The 27070-nt window shown below is 38.5% G+C and overlaps 1 protein-coding gene across 30 annotated transcripts in view; it reads right to left on the bottom strand.

The window, feature by feature from the left end:
* The window catches only part of TENM3 (teneurin transmembrane protein 3), a 1268022-nt gene that overhangs the window by 517165 nt on the left and 723787 nt on the right, over positions 1-27070 (bottom strand). For 2 of the 30 annotated variants that reach the window (XM_083459475.1, XM_083459477.1), the window contains exon 1: positions 17983-18137. The exons of 26 other annotated variants lie outside the window; for them this stretch is intronic. The gene's annotated coding sequence lies outside the window, so the exon portion shown is untranslated. Of the gene's footprint in view, positions 1-17982; positions 18138-27070 lie in introns of those variants that run through there. 2 more of the 30 variants (XM_083459476.1, XM_083459478.1) reach the window with 1 other exon arrangement.

Genomic DNA, 27070 nt, shown 5'->3' with positions numbered 1-27070 from the left:
GCCAGGTGTCTTGAGGGAGTTATTAACAGAAGAGGAGTTATTTTCCATGTGTAGATTATTTTAATTTTTTATAGAAGTATTTATATACCACAATCTGATAAAATATCAGGGTAGTACACAGCAATATGTAAACTATCAAACATCAAAAACCATTTAAAACAGGAAAAAATAATCAGGAAAATACCTGGCTTATCAAGAAGATGTTAAACAGCTGCATAGGCCTGTTGAGCTATGTCATAAGGAAATCATATATTTAGTTGTAACAAAATATTTATCTGAAAAAGCTTGTTCCTGACATTCTGTCCCACATAGGGTTGGGTGATATCTGGTTTTCAGCATCACAATATATCACTAGCTATATATCACAGTATCTCGATATATCATGAAATATATCTACGGTGGCAGAGGAACTTGCTAAGGGTCCTGTCATACCTCCCTGCAGTGGCAGAGGGTGTGCCGTGTTTCCCTGCAGCAGCAGAGGGTACCACTGTACCTCCCTGCAGTGGCAGAGGGTACCACCGTACCTTCCCACAGTGGTGGAGTGTACGCTGCACTTCCCCGCAGCTGCAGAGGGCTTTGCCATGCCTCCCCAGGGTGGCAGAGGGTCCCGTCCTACCTCCCTGCGGTGGTGAAGGGTGTGCTGCGCTTCCCTGCAGCAGCCAAGGGCCTTGATGAGGCTTCCTGTGGTGGTGGAGGGCCTTAAAATGTAAGCAACTAGTAGATTTAATAAAAATATTAAATAAACTTCTATATATTATATTTAACATATTTTCAACTAATTTATGAGTAGTTTAAGTGATTTATCAGTCAAGTTGCATCTGCTTCCCCACTCAGAGGGGAATCAGATCTTTGGATACTTGAGAATGATATGCAAATGTTTGTTACTACTGTTACCACCCACCCCAGCACCAGGGGTAGGTAGATGCAATAAAAATGAAGAATGCCAGGGGATGTGGTTGGGAAAGAGACAGAGAATAAAGAATGGTGGTTAAAGGGGTGAATAGAGGGTTGTCAAAGGAGTGGCTGTGAGACAAACAAAGCAGGAATGAAGTAAGGGCTAGAGTCAACAATTCAGCTCTGCACAGCCACCCCAACCAGGAAATTTCTAAGAGCTTCCTATAGCTCTTCCGAAGAAGTCAATTGATAAATGTATGGTACCAAAGGCAATCTATCAAAATAATTTCTCTGTATTTGGGATATGTTCACAACAACTTGGGAGATCTGCAGGAGCAACAAAAGCCTATGGCATGCTGCCATGCTCAAAGACAGTGCCTAATGTATATGCTACTTCACAGACTTCCATTTGGTAATCCCCACAGCATGCATTTTACATTCAGTCTGCATTTGCTCAGTTGGGATGGGCATTTAAAAAGTCAAAACATAAGCCTGCTACCAAAATGCCACACTCTAAATAAGAAAGCAAAGTGTTAAAGATCTTTTCCTATGAGGCATCCTGCCAAACTGTTGATCTAAACCTCTGTGTTTGGTTATGTTCATGTACCATTTGTGTCCAAGACATTTGGTAACTTACAGTATACATAATTCTTATGTTGTTTTTCAACAAAGAATAGTGATCCTAAAATAACCAACGTTGTAATAATGATGACACAAGACAACTTGAACTGCTTTACATGGATAAACTGCCTTTAATTCCAGACATTTAAAGAAGCACAGCCAACCTTATCTTTAGCTATTCAAGTTAAAATTAAATTCCTTAACAACATTGTCCATTGAATTTAGTTTGTAGAAATGGTTCAGATTACACAGGTGTGTGCTCATGTGGAGACTACTAATTCTTTAGTTATGTACAGAGAATTAAACTCATCCTGGTGACACTCCTTCTCTTTTATTTCTGGCAATACAGAATGTCTTCACCTATTGAGTAGAGAAATGTGGGAAAGAAAAGCCCCTTTCTCTCGAAAGTAAATGAAGGAGAAAAATGATCTGTAAAGCAAGGTTTTTATACAGAGTGACACCAAGGATGAAAAATAAATTCTACATGTAGAATGGGTAAAGCAGTGGAAATTGGGCAATAATGCCTAGTTTCCTTTTTCCTCCATTCACTCTTCAGTGGCAATAAGATCCTGGTTTTTATGTAGGCAGACAGAGGCTTGAAAGACTCAAGTATATACAGAAGGATGAAAAAGTAAGTAAAACATCTGAATATACTCACATAGCATCAAGGTTAAAAGGTGATTTAAGAGAAAAATAAGACACATGCAAGAAAAAGTTGCTTTAAGGGAGGGGGGGAGATAGGATATAAACAACAAAAGTATCTCACAAGGTCTGAATAACATCCAGGCTGATCCTGCCCTTCTTTTGGAGTCCACCCATGCATCACTAAATACTTCCTTGTGTGGGCTGCCCCTGTAGCAATCACTACAGATTTTGGGTGGGAGGATGGGTGAGGATGCATCTATTATAGGGCAAACACATTTTCCTTCCCACGCTATTGCTTCTCTGCAATTTTTATAGAATACCAATTTTGTATTACAAACCACATACTGGATTCTCCTGTTTGGCTTTTCACAGTCTCAAAACATTTGCCTGATGTCCCTGACTTGGCTATGTGCATTTAATAAACCACTATACAAGAAAGATTGCTTCATGTTTGCATTCCCCCTCGTTTTTGAAGCAAGCCAAAAGAGAAACAAATCATTTATTTTACCACTTTTTGTAGTTGAGGATTTCACTATTTTGTGCTAGTATTATTTTTGGAACTGTTTCAAGTCTGGCTGCATGCACAAACAGAGCTATCTATTTATGCTACTGTTAAACCCAAAGTAATGCTTATCACCCATTCCTAAGAAACAGTAGTTGAAGTAGAAAGGGCAGAAGCCAGTGTTTTCCATTTCCATATTTGGCCTAAAGTGATATATATCTTGACAGAACTCTTGAACACTTCCTCTGCATTCAACATTCAAGCAGCCTCACTTTTTGATAATGGCTCTGAAGGACAGATTCATTACCATGCTTTGTCAACACATTTAATAGAAAATATACAGATTCACTAAGAAGCATCTAGACATCGACACAGCTAGTCACAGCCTCAGTTTAGAAACTATGAACTGTTTCCATACTTCAGTGGGAAATATATGACAAAGAGATCTCTGTTTCTGCTTATCACAAAATAAAAAGGCTGAAGTGTTTATTGTTTACAACAGTTTTCAAAGAACATGACACTACTTTGTTTATATTTATGGGAGTTCACTCATCTACTATGCTCCCTAGAGACCTGGAAGGAGAAAGCGACTTAGATCCCAGCAGGATCAGAACTAATCCCTTCTCCTGCCCTCTCTCCTCAATGGATACCAGAAGCGTACATGGGCTGTTTGCAGCTGCTTCTCTGGCTTCAGCTATTTTTCATTCTTTTAGGGGAGGTTGGAGTGGCTTGCGAGCAAAACAACTGAACATAGCTGCATAGGTGTAAAATCTCTTCTTTGCGTACAGACTATATTGTTTCTTCCGTGACCACAGTTAAGGATATGGCAGCATTATCTCATTTCTGTTGCTGCGCCACATCCAACATCCACCAACCTCTGTCCTCACGCCTAAACTTATTTCCCCTCACAATTTGCTTTGTGAGGAGGAGGAGGAAAAGGAAGAGGTGGCTGAAGCCTGAAGCCTGAGGCAGAAGCTGGTGAAAGATGGGCAAGAGACTATCCAAGCTGAAGAGAGCTGGAGCTAGAGTCTACCCCTAAAGAGCTGAATCACTGGCTTAAGACAAATATTGGCAGTGAGGCCATGTAAAGGAATTACCGTAAGTGGGGAGGAGAATTCAGCAAAGAGCTCCTAGAGCTGACCAGAGAAATGCCTACAAACCTGCCTCAAAGGAAGATAGCTGAAATCTACAGAACCTAGTGGTGAGATAGACTGGGGAAAGTGGACCAAGGGTAAAGGCTTATAATTAAAAAAAAAACAAGTTTAGGATGTAAATTTTATCAGCCTTATGTAAATCTCTGTAACTGTCATTTAAAGACGCAGCAGCAAATAGAGGTCACCCCCCCCCCTTTATGTAGGGGATACATTCCAAGGCACCACGTGTTTAAGTGAAATCACGTATATTTAAAACACCATTGAAAAAGCCTGCAAACACCCCGTTCCACCCCACCCCACTCCATTCCACCCCTTTTTGTGACATTTTAGGGTCACTTACAAGTTTGGAGCAATGTGCATGTGCGTGGTTGCACACATATTGAATCACACACATGTAAATGGGAAGTTGCCTGTACTGTATAATTAAATCTTAATGGTAAATTCAGCTCTTTATCACCTTATCATCCCTTTATAGTAGAGTTGACTGCTGCAGGAGTCTTTAGCCCTGGGGCATAGTGAGGCAATGTGACCTCTTAACAGTGGCATCCTCACCTTCCTCTGTTTGCACTCTGTATGGAGTCAGCAGACAGATGGACCCTTCAAATGTGGCAAATTGGAGAGGAAGGAGAGGGCAAAGAGAAGGTAGGTACCACCAGGCTGAAAAACACCACTGTGCTTATTCTGCACTGCTATCTGTATACTAGGGCTCACTTTTCTTTTCATTCAAATATTTAATCCACTCTGCTGATAGTGATGCCTGGTAATAGAAAATGAGTGTCACTGAATGCAAGGAATCTTCTTGTTCCTGTTCTCCTGGTTTAGTGTCACTGCATGTGAGGCGGAGGGTGGGGGGAATGAATTGACCAAACCAGATCGCTGATAAAGGCTACCATTTATGAAACATCAAATCTGCTGCCACAGCTCTGGATTAAAAATGCTGACCTTAAAAATATCTACTTCCAAACAGTTTTCTTCTTTGTAAATCTAATAAACTGCTGCCTATTTTGCTCCCACTCCCTGACAGAAATAGGATAATGTCACTTTTCAAATAAATTCTTACTTATTTGTAACATCTTTTGATGGGTTTATCTACTGCCAACCAATAATGGATAACTTTCCAGGTGAAGTCAGTCATGTCAGACCTTTAAATGAGAACATCGTTGTGGGGAGTCTGCTACACAGGCAGGAAACTGGAGCCTTGAAAGAGAGTTCTTTTAATTTTTAAAAAATGTGTCTCCTATCCACAGCTGGAATGGATAAGATTCACTTTTCATTTTCTTTTGATTTTAAGAAGTATGGTTCATCTATATAGAAGGTTATTACTGTAATATACAGGTATTTTCAAAATGGGTTGAAATCCAGGCATTGATCATAGAGAGTTTCAATATAGAAAAGCAAATGCACCAATTTTCAGTACATAATACAATATAGCAGGCTTTTAACCAGTTGTATACCAGGATAAAACCTAAGGATTTACTCCTACTAAAATAACATCAAATACATATTTCTGTTCAACACAATGTTTTTTCTACAGTTAACATATAGATGCATACAAATATGTAATATATTGTTTTGTGCCCATGTTTGCAAATATAAAGCCACAATCCTATACCCACTCACTTGGGAGTAAACCCCATTGAACTCAAAGTAACTTACTTTTAGATAGGCATGCAAATAACTACAGTTCAAGACTGGAAAAGATTTTCTAATCATATGGAATTGCCAAGCAAAAGAACTAATCCTCAGATAGGAAATATGAACAGAGTGCCAATCTTGAACACTACATCTTATTTAGGCTGCAATCCCAGTTGCTTACCTGGAAGTAAATTCCATTGAACTCAATGGGAATTGCATCTGAATAGACTTGTAGAGAACTGCACCATTAGTGATGGCAATTATAGAATTAATATCACTCCACGGTTGATGACTAGCCTCCTACATATAAACTGTTATGTGGAATATAGGAAGCTGCCTTACACCAGGTCAGATTGTCTATGGAGCCCAGTATTGTCTGCTCTGACTGGCAGCTGATTTCCAGGATCACAAGCAAAGGTCTCTCACCTCACCTTTCACTTGAACTTTTTAATTGGGGATGTCAAGGATAAATCTGACGTTCAACACATGATCTTAGCAACTTACCACCAAGCTATGGTTTCTGCCTAGAGCAGCTTGTACCTGTACTAACATTTTTAATAAACAGAGTAAGTTTTTATAGTATAATGCAGCTCTTACAATTCTGAAGTATTTTAGACTCTGCCACAGAAAAATATGGATGAAGTAAGCAGAGACTCTGGAAGAAGCTCTCAGTGAACTTTACTCTGCTGCTTCAGTAGAGACACATTTAAAATCACAGAATCATAGAATGGTAGAGTTGGAAGGGACCACAAGGGTCATCTAGTCCAGCCCCTGCAATGCAGGAATCTTTTGCCCAGTGTGGGGCTTGAACCCACAACCCTGAGATTGAAAGTGTACCGACTGAGCTATCAACAGCATTATATTGCTGTCTGACAGCATTGGTAATCATTAGCAATTTTTCAACTGATTGACTTATGAACAACTGGGGAAACAACTTTTTGCATAGGAGAGTTGAGGTGAAAGGCAAGAATCCTATTTACACTGGTATTTTGCAATACTCTGGAGGTCTCTATTGCATTAGAAATAATTGTCGACATGAAGATGCTGATCTTACCGTGAAAAGTTAAGTGAGCAACAGAGCGAGCAGGAGACTGGCAGAGCTACCTGCAGAGGATACCATGTGTGACAGGAGTGGGAGGGCAGTAAAGATGAAAGGGACATAATTAAAATGAACAATTAGTGCTGATTAAGAGGTAGACTCTTGATGGAAAATATGCTAGAATCACAAGGGATACTAATCCAAACAATAAACTTGCTTTCCAAGCTTACTGCCAGTTTGCTTTTTGTAAATATTTCATTTTGTCAATAGCACTATCCATGTATGTATACTGTATATGGAATCTGTTGATATTTTAATATTGTTGATCCATCAGGAGTGAGGCTATCAAAAATGTGGTTTATGGCATGTGACCTTAGTGGCAACAAAGAGGCTGGACAACTGTCATAGCTGTTGTCACACTGGGTGAAATGTAGCCAGAACCTTCTTATTATCTGCAGCGGGGAAAACAATAACCTTTGTATTTACTAAATGTACTTTAGATTTTAGGCTCCAATCCTGTGAGTAAACCTGTACACATTTTTAGGAGGTGTACCCATTGATGCAGGAATGGGGAATTTGTGGCCCGGCCCTCCAGTTGTTGGACTCCAGCTTCTTGCATCCCAGCCAGCATGGCCAATGGTCAGGGATGATGGGAGTTGTCATTCTGTAATATCTGAAGGGCCACAGGACCCAAACCCCTGGATACTGGATCTGTATTCACATTGTTTTGGAAAGACACAGAAACTTCCAGTGAATTAAGCTCAAGAGCAATCGGTCCTGTCCCCCGTCCCCCCAAAAAGTCCAATTGAACTAGAAACTAGTTGTTCAGAGTGCTGGTTGGTTAGCCCCTTTACCAATCATGCAATCACCCATGGCTCTTCCTCATTCCCAAAGGGCTGTGCAGAGTGCCGATTGGCTAGCACTTGCTGCAATCATGAATCCTTCACCACTATTCTGAATAATTTGTATTCTTGAACCTTGGCTACAGGATGGTAGATGGCAAGTGTTACAATATGTATAGGAAGAGTGAATCACTGTTCCTAACTAGAGCTGTTGCCAAATTTTATTTAAAGCAAAATTTGAAGTGAATTTGGTACTCAGGATAAAATAGTTGAAGAATTTGGGGAGAAGCCATAAAGGGCTTTTTGTGTATGTCTGCTTTGCTGTCAATGGTGTTTTTTTGTTTTTCAAGGGATGCATGTGTAGCACATCCCTAAGTTGTCACAACCCTTAACTCCACTGAAATTTTGAAGGAAAGTAGTAATTTTTCTCAGGTATTTTTCACACATTCTTATTTATGATGTACAATACAATCTTGAGCTATGTGTGTAATGAAAAATAGTGACCAAACACTAATTATTTATCTAACACAATTGCCACAGCTGCTAAATGCCAAAGTATACTGTAAGCTAAACAACATATGATAAATGTACAATTTTTTCCCAAATCTTCTACTGACAAAATATTTAATGTAGCTTCACAGAATCAAAGCTTAATCTCAAAGTTGTTCTTTGCTAGTGAGTCTCATTGTCATCCTTGCATTTACAGTAATCTCTTAGTGAAGTGACACATAACTGGTCATTTCTAGCCAATTTAAAATCAGGTGGAACCACATACCGGTATTTTTCTTTTAGTGGTGGATCCGAGAGATAAATAAAAAAACAACTAACAAAACACTCATAACTATACAAAATGTCTAACTACTGTGTGACAAGCTGGGTAATTAGTGCTGAGCAGCATTAGCAATTGAAGGCTTGTATTGATTTTAATGAACTTAAAGAGAACTTTGGTGAGTAATCAAATTACAACACATCACTGTACATGTTTGCAATGAGTTGATTAGATAAAATGGGACCAGTTAATTCATGTTAATTATTCAAAATGAATAGAAGCACGTTCTGAATATGGCATTAAAAAATGTCAGAAAACTGAATATATTTTGTATTCATGTTCTGATACTCAAATGTGCACCTACTATGCCTGTTACAAGGGGAACATGCTTGTATAACCTGTATGGTTTTCCTTCAAAATAACCATTAGGCAATGGCTTCATATTTTCTTTTCAGATTATGTATAAATATTGTCCTAGACCTTTCCTAGTAGCATTTAATACTTTGAAGAGAAAAGGCTTGAATTATGCAGGTGTGGACCCCGAGTCCTGCTTTATGTCTATAATTTGCATTAAGGTATAAAAACCACAGTACAAAATTTGGCTCTTGGGTTGTCTGTTGTGGTTATAAAGCTAGAAGAGAACAACAGCTGAAATATTTAAGTCACTGTTCTGTTCTGTTCAGATTTAGATTAATGCCCCTGAAAGTGTGGCTATCAGAAGCAGGAAACAATTGATATAAAAATTCAGCAGCTAAAAATCATATTAAACAATAGAAATGATTCAATAATAACAGTAATAAGAATGCTGGAAATTATTGGGTTACTCTATCTCTGACATTGTTACAAGTTGACAGTCCACAGAAGGAAAGTGTTAACTGCCTTCAGTGGTATGTGAGTGGTGGTGTATGCGGTGATATTTAATTTATTTATTTATTTCTATCTTGCTTTTTTATAATTCAAAAAGGCTAACACAAAACCCATAAAGCAGCAACCAATAAAATACATAAAACATTAGCATCAGCATTCTAAAACCTAACATGCACCAGGGAAAATTCACAAACTTAGCTTATTATCTTTCTGTGAATGCCTGTCTAAGAAGAAAAGTTTTCACCATCTTTCAAAAGACTTCTAGGAGGAGGCCTTGAAGGCAAGCTTGAAGGTAGAAATGGTTCTATAGGTAGTTCAGGGAACATGTTCCATTCCATCAATAAAAGACAGCATAGAAATAATGACATGAATGCTTGTGAGAAAACTTAATGTGGATGGAAAACTAACTGCATTGCTGAAGGAAAATCTGCTGCAGCTGGTCCTTATACTGAGGGATGGGGCCATTTTAAACACCCTTTTAGTCCAAATAGAATTAAGAGGTTGAATGTTATAATCTAATTGTATGCAAATTATGTACATCTGATTCTCTTTGTGTGGGTATCTCTCCAAGTGTAAATGCAATGTGAGAGGAAAGAGCATGAGTGTTGTGATCCCAATAAGGGAAGGGCCTGCAGCCCTAAAGAAAGGAAGAATATGAGAAATGGGGCAGGGACTCCCCCCGGCTCCTGGGGAGCCTGCTGAAAAGGGAGTGAGAGAGAGAACGGAGTGTGAGAAAAATATAGTGGAGAGAGAGAGAAGGAGATTGTGGGGCAGGATACACTTGCCTATCCTGCGTCTGCTCATACTTAGTTGGCTTCAACCCTACTAGCATGACAGAGTCTCCTCTCAACAAAAGGAATATTCCTCTGCTGCAATATATAAAAATGCAGATGTAGAGGTACCAGGTGTCAAATGATTAATTGTAAACTGGACTAACAAACGCAAGCCACTTATACTGACTCATTCATGCACTTTGTCACTAAGATAATTTAAAAAGGGTTGGGACTACCTGCTTGTTCCACAAGGCATTGCTCACTGTACTAATCAGATTGGCCTCCCTCTGCTAGCCAGACTTTATCAAGCACACTGTCCATATCCTACAGTGACAACAGAAACCTTCACACGCTTCCTATCACTTTCAGCACCACCCAGTTTTCCCCAAATTCTCCCATCTCCATCCCCTCATAGCTCATCCCAATCCCAGGATCCTGCTGCCATTTGCAGAGAAGAAGGAAATGAAGAGGATTGAGTCTTCCCCCCCCCTTCACCCTGTAGAAGCTTCCTTCTGTTGACAGCAGCATGGGATGAAGCCTCTCCTCAGTGAGTGGCAATGGCAGTGGAATCTTGAGATTGGGGTGAGCTGTGGGGAAACATGGGGAGTTTGAGGCAAACTGTAGGGGGTGAGAATGACAAGAGGATGCAGGGTTGAAGGAGTTGAAAGGGGTTAGAAGAGCTGGCTGAGGAGTAAAGAAAGGAGGTTTGGGAAGTGGTTGGAGGGATTGGTGGGGATAGAGGTAGGTGGGATTGATGGCAGCCCCTAATAAATAAACAATTGCCTAGTTTTGCTAATGAAAATTGACTTTACAACTCCTTCAAGATTTGCAATGCAGCCACTAATAACAAGGTTAAAAGAATAATTTTAAATTTTTGTTAGTGACCAGAAAACAACTCATTGAGCTTTTCTAATAATGACTCATCTCATGAATATTTTTGCAGTGGTCCTGCATTGAAATCAAAATTTCAGTTTATTGAAGACAGTCCTTAAATGGCTTTGCTGTGCTGCATTTGCTAAACAGGCTTTTCGCAGTTCTGCATACCTTTAACATGTCATTTTACATGTGGTCACAACCCAAAGTATATTGCAAAGCAATGAGAAAAGAGAGAAAAACTACAGACTAAATATATGCTGGCTCAAAGGCAAGTTTATTGCAGCAGTCTATTATAGAATGAACAGCATCACATTTGAAGTGTGCTGACTAGTCAAAGTACTTTTTGGATACTACTTCTACAGATTTCTAGTTACCAAATTTCATTCACGGTTGCTCAGGAGAACATTCTTTCCATCATAGGAAAGGACATATAGTATAAGTCAGCCCCCATGAGGAATGTCAAGCACAATACTAAAAACAAAGCAAAAACTGAGAATAAAAACTGAATCCAATAAAAATTGTAGATGAAATGAAATATGGCAACCTATGTCTGAGTGACACAGGGTTTATGAGGAAAGTAAAAATCTTACAATAAAAGTACAGTTAATAAAAACCAGAAATGATAATGTAGATTTTATGGCAACAGATTTTTGTTTTAGAACGCTGCATTTGGATTTTTCACTTTAGAAGCTTTGAAAACTGAGGTAGGTACAACTAATAAATAGAGACGTGATACTCTTCTATCTAAAATAGATTTAATACATAAACATAGATAGGGTGTCTGACAATATATCAACCTGCTGCTTCCTTTGTTGTAAATGGAGTGTAATAGATGTGAATATATAGAGCTGAATAAAATAAAAATCATAGTGGCACTTTGGACTATTTACTAATTCATTGCCACATATTGTTGACATATGTTTTAAAATTAAAAGCAGCAGATTCATCTTTTTGTTCCTCCGAGAACTGCATCACTTTCAGATCTACTTGGCAATGCAAGCCTAAAGCAATAACTGTGGGAAGAAAATGCTGCAGGGATCTCCTACAGAACATTACTCTGTGCAATGTAGTATTTGCACTAAAAGGGTATCAGTGGATGAAAACACAGACTAGACCTTAATGCTAAATTTTGGAACAACAAAAATCCCACTTCAATTAGTTTTCCAGTGATTTACAGGTATTGCTTTACTGGCAGTGTGCACTCATAAATGATAACTCCTTCGTAAAATAGCCACCAGCATGCAACCATGATGAAGTTTCGTAAGTTGCAAAACTGTCTGCCTCTGAAAAATTAGGACACAATTATTAAAGGGAAGATGAGTTCAGAGTTAAAATTGCTTGTATTTGTAACTACAGTGGTACCTCAGGTTAAGAACTTAGTTCGTTCTGGAGGTCCGTTCTTAACCTGAAACTGTTCTTAACCTGAAGCACCACTTTAGCTAATGGGGCCTCCTGCTGCTGTTGCGACGCCGCTGCGCGATTTCTGTTCTCATCCTGAAGCAAAGTTCTTAACCTGAAGCACTATTTCTGGGTTACTGGAGTCTGTAACCTGAAGCGTATGTAACCTGAAGCATCTGTAACCCGAGGTACCACTGTATTTCTGATTGTTTATTGATTTTGTTGTACTCTTATTTGAAAAAGGTACAATTTTTATACATGTATATTGTGTGTTTTTCCAGTCCACTATTGCTGTCTTGAAAATGCTATACTTTATTTGATAGACCAAATAAACTGAATCATCATCATCAGTGTTTGCATCATCTTTGGTGCCCTATAAACATCCAACTTTGAGCAAGTGGACCTACACTCATGGAACAAGACTTCCCTTTCCTCTCTGCCTCCCACATTCTCTCCAAACCTGCTGAAGAGAATCCTCATACCATTTGGAAGCATGGGGGGGCACTGTAGGAGAGGATGAAGAAATCCCATTTAAGCAGCAGAAGTCAATCTGTCAGGTGTCAGGTGACTCAACTGCAAAAAGGAAGAATATTGAGCACACTCTAGGAGGACTTCTGTTATTTTTTTTCATCCTTTGCAGCCACGGCTTGAATTCAAGTTGCGGCTGCAAAGAAAGAATTGAGAGTGCACTCCATGTGTGCTCCCGATTCTTCCTTTGTGTCGAGCCAGCACCTTTTTCTCTTGCTCTGCAAGGCAACATAAAAAGGTGCAAAATTCAAAAAGTGTATGCTTCTTCCTTTAACCACAGCTTGAAGTTTCCAGAAGCTGAAGACAGGTAAGGTGAGCATGATTTGCCCAAAATGACCTGGTGAGCCAACCTCTAAAGCCTGTCAGACCTAATTAGGCCCCCAGGCCAGAGCTTCTCCACCACTGTCTTACGGGATGAGCCCAAATGATTTCTGTAACTTTTAAATGACCTTTGACTTTTATTGTGGGAAGGGAAATGAAAGAAAGCACTCTTGCTACTATTAACTGAAAAATATTTGATATTTTCCTATCATAAATAGGATACATACAGTAAATTCAATTTATTTTTATTGGGTAATAAACCATCTTATTAAGTAAACCGCTCATCAAATATGAGCAAGTACCTTGTTCAATGACTGCAATTTGAAGAAAAATGTTAATAATTGAATATACTGTACTATAATTATTATTTTTAAAACCAAACAAATATCATTTGTACTCATTTGGAGGAACCATAAAGAATGCAGTACCTTAAGCCAAGTAAGCCAAGCAGTTGTATGCCATTAATGTTCTGAACAGCACTAATTTACTGTCAGATGTCAGAGCTATGTGTACAAGACACCTCAATGATTTTTCTGGTGTACAAAGATTATATTTAAAGTAAATGAAACCATAAATATCAAATGAAAAGAGTGTTATATGATTTGAGTTTCTCAGCTGACATATTTGATTCTGCTTTTTTGTTTCAGCAAACATAACTGTGCACAGAGATAGGAACAGAAAGTCAAATTTCAGAGAGAATAAGATGCAGATTAAGTATGCCATTTTGGAGTCATAACTGGACAAACGACAACCTTGGGGGGAAAATCTCGATTTCCATTAGACATCAGTTTGCAAAGATAGCCGTAGTGATTTTATCCAAGATGGAAAAGCTGGTATAATATGCATAGCCTTAGGAAACAAAAATACTAAAATGCTGTATGTAAGCCATTGAGATAATTATTAAGGAAGTAGGCAGATGGGAGGGAAGATGAATTCTTACTAACTTTCAAAAGAGTAAAGGTGGGTGGCTTAACAGTGAAGTTTTTACTTGGATTGTGGGGGGTAGGGATTATAAATATTACTGTTCCTCAAGAGGGTTGTAAATGCAGGCAGAATGGACACAGCATGGAAAGAGCAAGAGATTGCAGTGTCTATCGAGGACAGTTTCATGGGGTAAACTAAGTAAGATGTATCATTTTAGAAGGGAATTAACTGATATTATGAGCAAAGCTAAAATAACTGAAATCCAGTATGTGTTCTATAGGTTTAGTAAGAAATTGCTGTTTCCCTTTGCAAGATACACCTTATAAGTTCACTCCAAGTTCACTTTCTAAGTTGTAGAAAGTACTTTAGTACCTGCGTCAGATAGAAAATGACAGCATTATAACAAAATTCTTCAAGTTGCTGGAAAGAAAGGGCGCAATCTAGGCCAAGTTAAACCCATTTAATTCCTATTGACTTGGTTGGGAAAGTTAAGACTGTGCTTAACATATTTCCAATGTAAATCATTTTTACTTCATTGCCTACCTTCTTCATAGTATATTTTTCCAGGTAGCAAACATTCCTGATTTTTCTTCAAACTGTTTTCAAAATAGCTGGTCTCGAAAGCTTAGAAAAGTTGCCACTGTACTGGTATTTTTGGAAGTTCAAACATGAAAAATAGTGCAACACACCAGCAGTTCTGTAAAACATGTACAGTGGTACCTTGGGTTACAAACACCTCAGATTACAAACACTTCGGGCTACAGACTCCTCTAACCTGGAAGTATTACCTCGGGTTAAGAACTTTACCTCAGGATGAGAACAGAAATTGCATAGCGGTGGCGTGGCGGCAGGCCCCATTAGCTTAAGTTATACCTCAGGTTAACAATGGTTTCAGGTTAAGAACGGACCTCCGGAACGAATTAAGTTCGTAACCAGAGGTACCACGGTATTTTATTCCATGTAGTGCTGAAGTTTGGAATTACCTGGCTCAGAATATGAAACTGTCCAGTTGACAGTTGTACCACAAATCAAGCACCATTTCCCCTAGGGGTTCTCCAGCTTGGAACGCAGAATTAGATTCCAAGCAGACCAGGTGCTAAAAGCTAGCTGCCTTTTCGGCAGACATTCAAAAGTTCTTTAATATCCTAACTGTCTCTCTCCTCACCTTCTCCCCACTCCGCTGGTTATTGTAAAGTAGTATTAAACTATATGAACTATTAACTGAGCTGCTTTGTAGGTGAACACATAGAAGCACTTTAATATGAACTACTTACCCTAACTGAAAATCTCTTTGATTGATGTGAACTAAGCATCCTATGCAACTGCACAGTCGAAAGTTTAGGGTGTATCTTCTGTATTTGGGTCAATTCTATTGTCTCTCGCTAACATGTAATGGGACCTTTATTTCCTCCCATCTATAACATCAGTTGTTCCGGATCTACTTTGGGAAGGAGGATAGTTTATAAGCCGTTCTCTATTATTGATACTGAAAACAATTTCCAAGATGCAAAACTTAGGTCTATTGAATATGACTTCATTGGATTTCCCCTATAACTATTGATTTTTCCAAGATACACAAACATAAATCACATAGGGTTTTGTAGAAGGCACTTCCATTAGCAGAAGGAATTCTTCCATCAGAGAAAGGGAACCTTTGTATGAGACCTCTAGAAAAGGCCAGTGGAGGTAATACTCTTTTTTCCAATTATGTTCCTAGAAATGGTATCATGACCATTTCATGACATAGTGTTGTTCCTACTGGGTCATTATCTTGCTAGTAAGGAAGAGTGAGGAAATAAATAAAACCTTGCTGCCTCATCCATAAAAACAAGTCCCCTGATCCAAAAAAATATTAGAATACACCCAACCACACTGAAGTCACTAAAAAAAATTCCCTCCCTTTTGCAGGAGCCAAGTGGTCCCATTAAAGTGATGGGTTATTATTTGATCTAACAATAATATTTCCCTCCAGTAAAGAATTAGGGAAAATCAAAGAATAAGGGTAAGAAGTTTTGGGAATGAGAATACAAACACCCCACAACAGGGAATAGTTTTTGACTGTAGCTTGAAATTGCTACGTTGCTACATTGGCCTTCTAGGCTAGACTGTCTGGCGCAAGATTTCCCCCCTCCAATGAGTTTCAGCTTTGTTGTTCTGCACAGAACAGGGGGCATTCTGGCTCTATCTATTACTTTTCAGTCCCCACATAGGTTTTCATTTCTAATGGGCTTTCAATTATTATTGTTCACTTCTACATCTGGCATATCTATCCTGACACCTTCTTCCCTGCTCACTAGCAGCAGCCTGTTCCTCCTGGCTGTTTGCTTCTCTAGCTGCCATGCCTTTCTGGTGATGAAACTTTTTTTAAAAAAAATCTTTCCACAGTAGGATGCCTGTTAGCTCTGACTTAAAGTAGAGAAGAAGCACCTGCACTAACTCTTTAGCTGACAGACATTAATGAAATTCGGTGACAGTTAGGCAAAGTACAAGATTTAAAAAATCCTGAAGGAAAACCAACAGTGTCAATTAATAACCATAAAAAACAGCTAATTTATTAATTTATCCATAATTCCTGAGTTTCTGGCCTTTCCTGTTGGGATGTAGGCTCCTTGAGTAAATATTACAGAATGAGTAAGACCAATTCATAACATGCTAATCAATAATTTATGAATCTTTCATCTTTTTCTTATGCAAGCTTCTATCACTTCATGTTTTTGGAAATCATACAGAATGCACATCTTACACAAAACTCAAACTGATTATTGGAAGACTTAATTGAATTTTCTGTTCTGATTATAACAGGTTGTTGTCAAATCATTATTGCGAAGAAGAAATATTATTCTCATGTATGAAATTGTTATGAAAATGCAAAACAAACAGTTAAAAAATGCAGTGAAGTGAGGTCTACGTGCTTAGGGGGAAAACAACTGCAGGTTCTTAAGTTAGTCATCAAGTGCCCTTTCTGAGTAGCAGCTGGTGGAAAAAAACCTGGTGTAAATTAAGCCAGCAAAATTTATACCAGATCCAAACCCTATTCAGCGACAGAGCTGATGCAGTTGCTCTACCTAAGCCTGGCAGAGGGAAAGCAAGCTTTTAAAATATTGTTTTATGCCAGGCTGCCAGATCATGTGACTCACCTAAGTCCCCCTTTTCTGTTCCCATCCCCACCACACCCCTAGAACACCCCTTTCGGGAGGCTTACGGCAGCCTTACTCAGCCAGCTTTGGCAGAGCCAGGATGAGCAAGTTATGCCATTGTCAAGTCAGCTAGGATGGGGTTCAGAACTGAGTACCTCAGCTGACTGAAATAGAGATCACAGCAGATTTTGTGATCAAATGCCCCTTTAAGGATAAAACAACTATCTTCTTTTTGTGTTTCCCATTCTTTACTCTTACATTTGATTTCAATTTTAACGTGGGAGATTGGTTATCAAATAGTTTCCTTTCTGGAAAAGACCTTTCTTCTTTGGTTTCAAGAGTGGGTTATAAATATAAGGTTCTGATTTATATTAAATTATTATTATTTTAACCATTTCTAGAACTGTTTTCATTATAAAAGGTTTCAATGAATTTTACAACAGAAAACAAACAAACTATAAAATGCATAAAATACAATATAATTTTAAAAAATCACAATTCATAAATAACAACTATCCAGGAAAAAACCTGAATGATAGTTCCAAATTTTTATCAACGAACCTCCATGCTAGATTCTGGGGTTCCAAATTAGCTGGTCTTGTTTCCAAATTGGAGCTAAATCTTCCGCTTTTCTGCTTATATTTCTGAATTTTGGAAAGAACACTGTTTATGCTCTGTCCTAAGTCTGAGTCAAAAGACTCAAAACCTCATTGATTAAAGTAACTGTCCCATTAAAGACATGAAAGGGCAATGTTAACTACCGGTAGATTTTCCTGCATCAAATTTATTGTGTCTGCCTGTGAGTTGATCAATTGTGATCAGGAAAGAGTGTGGCCAGCTTGTAGCTCTAGGCCAGTAGTGGATATGGTAGCTTAAATCACTCACAGCAGCCTCAGCCACTCCTGCCTGGGGTTTGCTGGGGCTTGGCTGTCTGTACTGGCATGGGGAGCTGCATACTGCAGCAAGATGGTGAAAGCACCCAAATGTGCCAGAGAAAATTAGACTAATACATAGCTGTCAACTTTCAGATTTGAAAATAAGGGATCAGCAGCCTCACCTGTCCCGGGGAGCCTCGAAAATAAGGGATCAGCAGCCTCACCTGTCCCAGGGACAGTCTACGGGATATCTAACAATCCAGGATAGCAGTGGGAAGCAGCGGGAAACGGCGCTGGAATAAGGGAATTTCCCGCAAAAAAAGGGAAGGTTGACAGCTATGGATTAATATCAATAATTATGTCTAATAATTATTTCTCAGCTTACTTTTTTCTATGTTCTTCAGTTACTGATTTGCCCCTCAACTCACTGTTATTAAAATGCCTTTTCCCTCTCACTTTTATTTAATTTATTAATCTATTTCTTTGAAGAGCCTTAACTTTCTTTATATGCTAAGTCCAAAGATAGAAGAAACACAGAATGGTGAAGAATGTGGACTACAAACAGAATATTCATGTATCTTCTTTTTAATTTTATTTTAAGGTGTTTAATCGGCTGTAAAGTTTCAGTTTGCTAATTTTCAGCGCACAACTCTATGGCTAAAATCACTGCAGTCTGAATGTGATTGTGTTGCAGTTTTAAATATGTTATCATGGAATCAGACTACTGAAAGTGACCTCAACTCACTGCTTATGTAGGATATCCATTACTACAGCATTCCTGATAGGTGGCCATCCAGCCTCTGCTTAAAAATCTCTAATGAAAGAAAGTACCTCATCTCCCATGGCAGTCTATTTATTTTACATCTATTTCACTAACAGAAAAGCAATACAGAAATTATTATCTCAGAGGATGTAATGGATTGGAATGATGGGTCAAATAATTGTTTAAAAGTTAGAATCTGTGGAGCAAGTTCTCCACTGATATGTGTGAGCTGGATTTTATCAGTGTCTTGCAATCTTGGAAAAACAGAAGCTGTGTTAAAGCTCAGCATATCGCACAGCCAAGACTGGTCCTTTCCAAGGTTAGAAGTGCATGTAATGTTTGGGATCCCCCTCCATATTTTTCTAGAGCAGTTCTAGAATACCAGATTCTAAAATAGTTTCTGAGTCTTCAGGGATCTTTCATGAATGCTGTCCAAAGAAAGATAGCAGTCCTGACTTAAGATCCTATGTATGCAGTAGTAAATGGAGCTGTTTAGCCTTGAGTGAGGGTCTCACTCAGCAATTTTTGACCAGGTATTCAGGTGTAGCTCTCAGTTCTTACATTCTTCTAAGACAAGCTATGTTTTACAACTGTTAATATACATTTTTCCCATAGGTGTACCTTTTGAAAGATGACTTGAGATTGAAAGGCACAATGTTCCTTAAAAGTGGTAAATAAGAAATATTACGTTTCAGTATACAAATAATGAATGATAACTACATATTTTACTGATCAGTCTGGAAAAAATATTGTGTCCACTCTTAAAGACTGTAGTATTATTTAAAAAACCCCAAAACAAACGATAGCTGTTTCACTCAAATGACAATAGGAGGACTTTGCCTGCAAATAGAGCTTAAGAAAAGATTGCTATTTTCAAGTGTGCTTAAATATGGTATTTGGTTAAAGAAGAAGTAACCCTTATTCCTCTATATAAGTCACTTACTCATTTGGGGATTTTACATACACAAAAATGTATAATTAGCAAGTCAGGAACTTCACCTTCATAAGTCTGTTAATCAGTCACAGAGCCTACTTTGCTATGATAAAATAACACAATTTGGTGCTTTAAAGCACATAATCTCAGTGTCCACTTACAGCATGTCAGAAATTTAATATTATCACACTTTTCTTCATAATATTTTCCATGGAAGTATCTGTTTCCCATTATCAAAGTATAAGGTAATTTACTACAGTCTGATAATACTAACTGGAGTGCATTGAAAAAATGTATTCCAAATAATGAGCTTATCGTTTACATTCCCAAATGACATCTCTTCCATGACTCTCTTGTGGGAGAACCTGATCAGGAGGGGGAGGGGGAGGATTTTAAAAAAAGAAAGAGTTATGTGAAAAGTAAATTAAGGACTGACACTGTGCCAAATATCAATCACAGACAGCAGTGCACTAACAATGAACTAAAGCTAGCAAGCTGTGGTCTTAAAATCACAAGAAGGATTCTTATTACACTAAGTTACTTTGGCTAATACAGCCATGAACATGCATCCAAATTCTTGCCATTTTGAAAGCTTCACATTGGTAATTAGCCAGAGCTGGATTGAGTTGCATTAGCAGAGTAGATTGCATCACTTTCATCCGTAGAAAAGGAAGTTGCATTCAAGAGAAAACAACACCTCATTCTGCAACCCAGTTGAGGCTGCACTTCTATGCACATGATCTGGGAGTCAGTTCCACTGAACTCAGTGGGGCTTGCTTCTGAGTAGGTATGCACAGAACCGCATTGTAAATCAAACTTCTTAGATTTAAGCCAGTTCAGTCCCATTGGCATAAATGAGACAAACAATGCAATCCTCCATTCATTTAATCAGAAACAAATCAGTTAATTTCCAAAATACGTGTTAACCTATGAACACTTACACGGAAGTAAAATGCAGTCAAACAAAGGGGAATGACTTTCAAGGAATGCATATTGAATCAAGGTACCAATAAACCTAATGCCTTATCTCAGCTTTACTGTGGCTGGATCTACACTGATCTAAAAAAAAATCTAAGAAAAAAATGCTATATAGCTCTCAATGCAATTTTCTATTGAATGCTGTACTAGCGCCTCCTGTTGTCACTTTTTATAACACATAACGTTATAACGTACCAGTATATATTAGTCCTGTGTTGCAAAACAGCTTCAACAATACAACAACGCTTTGTTTTCTAACTTAAAGCACTGTCAGGTTTGTTGTGATAAAATGCCAATATGTTGATATGCTGATCACTGTAAATTATGTGAATTAATTTTTCTCCTGCTTTTCAAAAAATGACCAGAACAGAACTCAATATAATATATATAATAAAGTATATCTCATTTGTCAAAAATAGAAATAAAATCTGCTCTGAGTCTATGGCTCATTGTGAATACATATATGAAGCTGCCACCTTATACACTGACCTAGGAATAACCCAACTGAAGTCCATGAGACTTACTTTTGAGTAAACATGAATAGAATAGTGCTGGAAGGACAGCAAGAAAAAAATCGGCAAAACAACTCTGACCAGTTTCCAAATCCTTCTCTTCCTTTGATTTCTCCTGAAGTATGAATCAACTACCCAAAACAGATTATCAGGCAAAAGTAATTCTTCTATTTAGCAACAGGAAATATGACAACAGAACTGCAATGCCCTTCTATCTAATAAAAAGTGTATGCCTTAAATAGTATGCAGACTTAACAATATTAGGAATTTAGGTGGGATCCCTAAACTTCACGTTCAAAGGAAGAAATAGGAATATATTTCATATAATCTACAACTGCTCATTGGTTTTCTATAAGATCTCCAAATGCGAGAAACAGGGAGAGAACCCTATACTGTTTGTTTGGTCAAGCATAGGAACTGGTCAGGTTCATCCCATTTCCTAATGGAAAAAGTGTTCCATTTAACTGACTTAAGATTATTGTTATTTTGTTCATTAATGCATCATTCATTATCATGTATGTACACAGAGTAACGGCCACCCCAAATGACATTTTCTGAATGCAACATATTCAGAGTATGCAACATATAGGGCTGGATGTGTGGAGAATACGTAGAAATAAATATGCAGATGGGGCATCCTTTACAGAATCATTTGAATGTATATCATCTGGACATATGGGTTGCCATATGTCCTCTTTTTCCAGGACACATCCTCTTTTTCATGGATATGTAAGAATCATCATAGAAGTCCATAGTTAAAAGTAGAAGTCAGCAAATGTGTCTTCTTTTTTGCTCTTCAGAATATGGCAACCCTAGGAGCCCTCACATCCACTTTATGCATTTCAAACACAAATTTATATTTTAAATGTAAAAGGGCCAAGGGTGTGTGATGTTTCTTTTAAACCATGGACAGCCTGGGGCATTTTGCTATTATTGTTAAAATGTTAAAAGATTGCTTCTGTCCAGTTTAGGGTTTCCAGATCAGCAACTTAGATAACTACTTTGCATTTAACCCCCCAGTGAAGTTGATGTGGGGTGGGTAGTAGTATTTTGCCGCATAGGTGAGTGATACAGAAATATAGAAATACTTTATTGTCACTGTACCACTTGTTTACAGTGAGATTAAACGAGCCCCCCCCCCCAATCTCTCAGTCCTTGTTACACTCTGTGTGCTGTCATATGACCACCAACCCTGAACGTCAGCTGCAATGTTGCTGTCTTCCATTCAGCAGCCTCACGTCCCATGGGTAGAAACTGTTCTTTAACCTGTTGGTGCGGCTTATCATGCTTCTATATCTTCTGCCTGAGGGCAGGAGATTAAAAAGGTGCTGGCCAGGGTGCGAGTCATCCCTGAGAATGTTCCTCACTCTTTTGAGGCAACGGTCTCCTGCAATAACATCTAGCGGACTCAGGGGACAGCCCATGATATCGTGCGCTGTCTTCACCACCCTCTGTAGGGACTTTCTGTCCATGGCTGTCAAATCAGTGTACCACACCGTAATGCAGTATGAGAGAACACTTTCTATCGTGGACCGATAGAAGGAAATCATCAGTTGCTGTCTAACATTGTTCTTAGACCCTAAGGAAATGAAGTCTTTGTTGGGCCTTCCTAACCACCTGGGTTGACCTCAACATCCTGACTAGTTGGTAATGATGAGAGACAGAATTGGTGACAATGATGGCCATGACTGTACAGTTGTTTACTGGGTAGCAGTATCCTTCAATGACTGCTGACATCAGTACCCAGAAATCTCTAGTGCCCAGCAGTCAATTGCTTACCACCTCCGATATGGGTAGCCATTAATTTGCCACCTAATCACCCTTTAAAGCCATGTAACGTATCAGCAGTATTGTCAACAAGTCAGCTTTCAGAGATTCAGAACACACTGCGCTCATTGGAATATTCTGGGATTCCCTCTTGCCTCAGGGATTTTTCCTAAAGATATTTTGTACTTCTGTAATTTTTTAGTCTGCTAATGCCTCTATGTTGTGCCTGTGGCTGTTTCTGTTTTGACTGCATAAGCATAAGAACTCAAACAATTGAATCCATCTGATAATATAATATGAGTCCAGGTAAAAGTAATTGACCCTTTGTTTTAGTGTGTCTAAAACTAGAACAAAATTTGTGCAGCAGCATGAATGCTTTGTAAAACAATGGGCAGTGAATGCCATAGACCAATTTCTAATGTTATAGAAGAGTGCAAGCCTGATTTAGAATGGAAACAGAGTATACTTAAATTTAACATTTCCACATGTTGAGGAAGAAGGATGGACTACAATTTAAGATGATCAAAAAGCCTATAATTAGTTACTGATAACAGGATATTAACTGAGATCAGTAAATCATCTTTCCAAAGATAAATAAAAGCTACAGAAGAAGAAAAAAACAATTCTCTAACAGTCGTATATGCTGTAGTTTATTGGACAATAATAATTTTGTTAAACATCACTTAGCTGAATGAAATTCAAATACCTCAAAGATCCCAAAGTGAATAAGCATAGACTTATTGATTGAAGTGTGATACAAAGAGCTTCCAATGGTATATTGATGCAAATATGAATGGAAGCAAATTTGTATGTTATTCTACATAGATTCAAAAATGTAACTAATGCTGCTACGAAGGCTTAAGCTTAGAAAGGAGAGCAGGAAGACACACACTGGTTCTGCCCCAACATTACTGCACAAATTAGATGTGCCTTTTCTATTCCTGACCTTATTGCATTTAGCAGGGAAGTCTGAAGGAGGCTTGTAAGCAGGTTCAGCGATGTGCTTACAAGCATCCACATAAAAGGAAAACCCAGTAATGCAAAGTTTCCAATTGTGGGGCAGAATGCTGTTACAAGCCTGATTCATTTGGGCAGTAAAAGCAACAATGGGTTACCTAAACTGGGGGCGGGGGGACGGGGACGTGAGAGACAGAAAAGCAACATACAGTATTCTTCCTCCAGTTGGTTCCTTCTTTAGTAACTAAATACTTTCATAAAGATCATTTCCATCCTGCCTCCTTTTCCAGTCATTCTTCCTTTGCTTGTCCTACTATTAGGACCCCTTTGTTCTCTTGATCTCACGAGTCTTGAGCTTGTGCTCAGAATGGCTTTGTTTACTTAGAGTTATTTTATTTTATTCAACCACCAGTCTTACCTGACTATTTATTTCTGCACACTGCTGTAATGTATTTCCTATATTATAATACTTCAGATTTCACACTCATTGTGGGAAGGTTGGGCGTGGACTGGGTGCAACTGGCATGCACACACCCTCCCTCTCCACGGTAAGCCCCCTTTTCAGAGCATGAGTGGGTTTAGGTGTGGATCTAGCCCATTATATTTGAATTTTTCAACCGTAATGCATTTAGACATTAATAATCATTGCCAATTTGAAAAAAAAGCATATGATTTTGTTGTATGTCTAGGAATGGATATTACAGTTTGGCATAATAACTGGTTCATAAATTAGAGTGCTTTGTCAATAACAAATAATCTGTGGTTCTCTTGTGTTCTAAGTAATTTGGATTGCTTGGAGCCATGAGCCCGTTGAGTGGTCCCATTCATGAACAGTGAATGACGCATGACAGAGCTTCTCCTCATGCAGGATGAAGTTATCTCTGAAGAGCTGTGCTACACCAGAGGCAATTTCAATAAAAAAATTCATCTAGGCAATGGATTGTGTAGACACTGATTTGAAATAAATTGTGACTGATGATCAGTTGATGATGATTTCCATAATCATCATGCCATCAGTAATTCTTCAGGGTAATGATACTTGTGTCACTGATATAACATTTTTTGTGTACTGGGGATTCAAGGCACATTCTGAGATTTCTAAAAACTCTTATCCTTTAATATGTCAGTGAGATGGTAAAACTGAATATAACCTTTTAACAATCTATTGAGAACAGTAATAAATTACTTACAAAAATATTCTAAAGTGATCAACTTGTGCTTTCAGTATCTTAACATTTAACAAATGTTACTTTATCAAGATTGCTCAACATAGTTCACTGATGTACTTTAGAGAGAAATACTGCAACATGCTGGGCAAGCCAATCTTTAAAACAACAGGCACTTAACCCTAGAAAACTGTTAAACAATCTTGTACATGGCAAGACACTGTTTATTGCACAATATGAATCAGTTGCTTCAGAAAAGGACTGCCAATGGTCTATTATGGGTTTTGAAAGCATTTAATTTACTAGAAACTAGTTTTTATTAGGACTACTCTGCAGCACTTCTACCTCCATAATTATGACTTTTTAAGAAGTCAGTGCTTTCTTAACTACCATTCATACTGATCTGCCACGCTGAAATATCACAGGCATTTATACATCAGAAAATATATTTATTTTTGCCGCCCTGTTGTGAAGGTTAATGGTGGGTAGCACTTTTAAACAGAAACTGGCATTAAACATCTATAAAACTAGACAAACTGATTAAAAATACAAGCCCCCTTCCACTGCTTCGGCTTAGTTCTAGATACCAAAGCCAGCCTCCAAAACAAAATCTTACAGAACTGAAGCTTTGGCTTTAGTGCACAGTCAGTGAGAACATCTCTCAACGTATTCCAACTATTCAAGCTTTGTATATGAACAGTAAATTCAACAGCATGTTTTTGATGGTTGGAATAGCTTATGAGCCTGATATTGGTTTCAGTGTGATTTATGCACCATAAGGGGTTACTTTATCATGTTTAGCCTTATGACAAGAAGCACACAATAGGTTTACTAAATCCCAGTCCCAATTACATAACAAAATGACAAGCAGTCATCATTGGTGAATGCAGAAGATCACTACCCTCAAGTGATAGCTGTACTAAAGAAAAATGTGATATTTAATCTTTTATTAAGGCCATAGACAGAGGAGCTACTTCACATATCCCCAGTTTGCATGTTGCTAGTGGAGCACAATGTAGCTTTCTTCATATAATCCTTTTGAAACTCCCCTGAGACAGGGGTGTAGCAGGGGAGGGGGTGCTAAGGAGGCCATCACCCTGGGCTCAGTTTTTTTTTTGGGGGGGGCGCACGCATTAAGGTGCCCTGCCCAGTTGTGAGCTATTGCATCTTTCTCAGTGCCCTCTAGCTGGAGGGTGGCTGAAAAAGACACAACAAGCACATGCTCTGAGCTCGCAAAAGCAGCGCTGGACTTACAGGGGCCAGGACACATGCCTGCCCACAGCGCCCCATGAGCCCAGAATTGTTTTTGCAATCAGGCGTGCGCCCTGCTTTGCAGCAGTGGTGAGGGGGCGCTGAGGTGGTGCACCCCACCCATGGCCCCGCCCCTATAGTGCACCCAAGATGTATACAAATTATTGTTCTTATTACAACTTATTTATGTACTGTAAATATGTAAATAAATGGTCCCGAAGTGTTGAACACCATGTTAAAATAACAAAATATACTATGGAAATGCCATAAATCAATCATCAGCAGAACAACTTAACGCAAGAAAATCAGAATACAGGAGATCCAGAAGAAAACCTCTTGATCGTCTCCCCCTTATTTGTGGGTACCATAAATTAAGGAGATGGGGGGAAAGCCATTTTTCTTGAGGTTATAAGGAAAAGCAGAATCTCAGATTTCCCCCCATAAAAACATATTGTGAGAAATTTTGGCTCAGCTCAGCTATAAAAGAAACACCTCAGCAAATCAGCCAACCCACCTACACTTTAAAAAGGATTTTGTTAGGCAGGCTCTGCTCTATTTCTCACTTGAAAGAACATGATTTTTACCCTGCCAGTGATTGGAGCAGCCTTTTAGCTTGCAAAACCTAATTTGCAGTTACAGAACAGAAAAACAATCAGCAATTAGCAAACTAATAGCAAATTAAATATGAGAAAGCCCTTGGCTTTGACAGTTGGCAAAGGCACATTTAAACAAAGTTTTTGGAAATCATTGCTGGCACAAGAATTTGCCTCTAAGAACTTCACACACAGACATCAGAACATTGGGTAAATATTTGGCTATTCTCCAAATGCTGGTTCATGATGGACCTTTGTCAACTCTAAAAATCAGTAGAACTCTATCACTTAAAAGGCTTCAGAAAAGACGCTTCAGAAAGGAGAATTATAGCACATACAGTGGTACCTC

The sequence above is a fragment of the Podarcis liolepis genome, assembly GCF_965112155.1.
Source record: "Podarcis liolepis genome assembly, chromosome: 9".
Classification (NCBI taxonomy): Eukaryota; Metazoa; Chordata; class Lepidosauria; order Squamata; family Lacertidae; genus Podarcis; species Podarcis liolepis.
The sequence above is the reverse complement of the archived record's forward strand: the minus strand, read 5'-3'. Positions and strand labels throughout refer to the sequence as shown.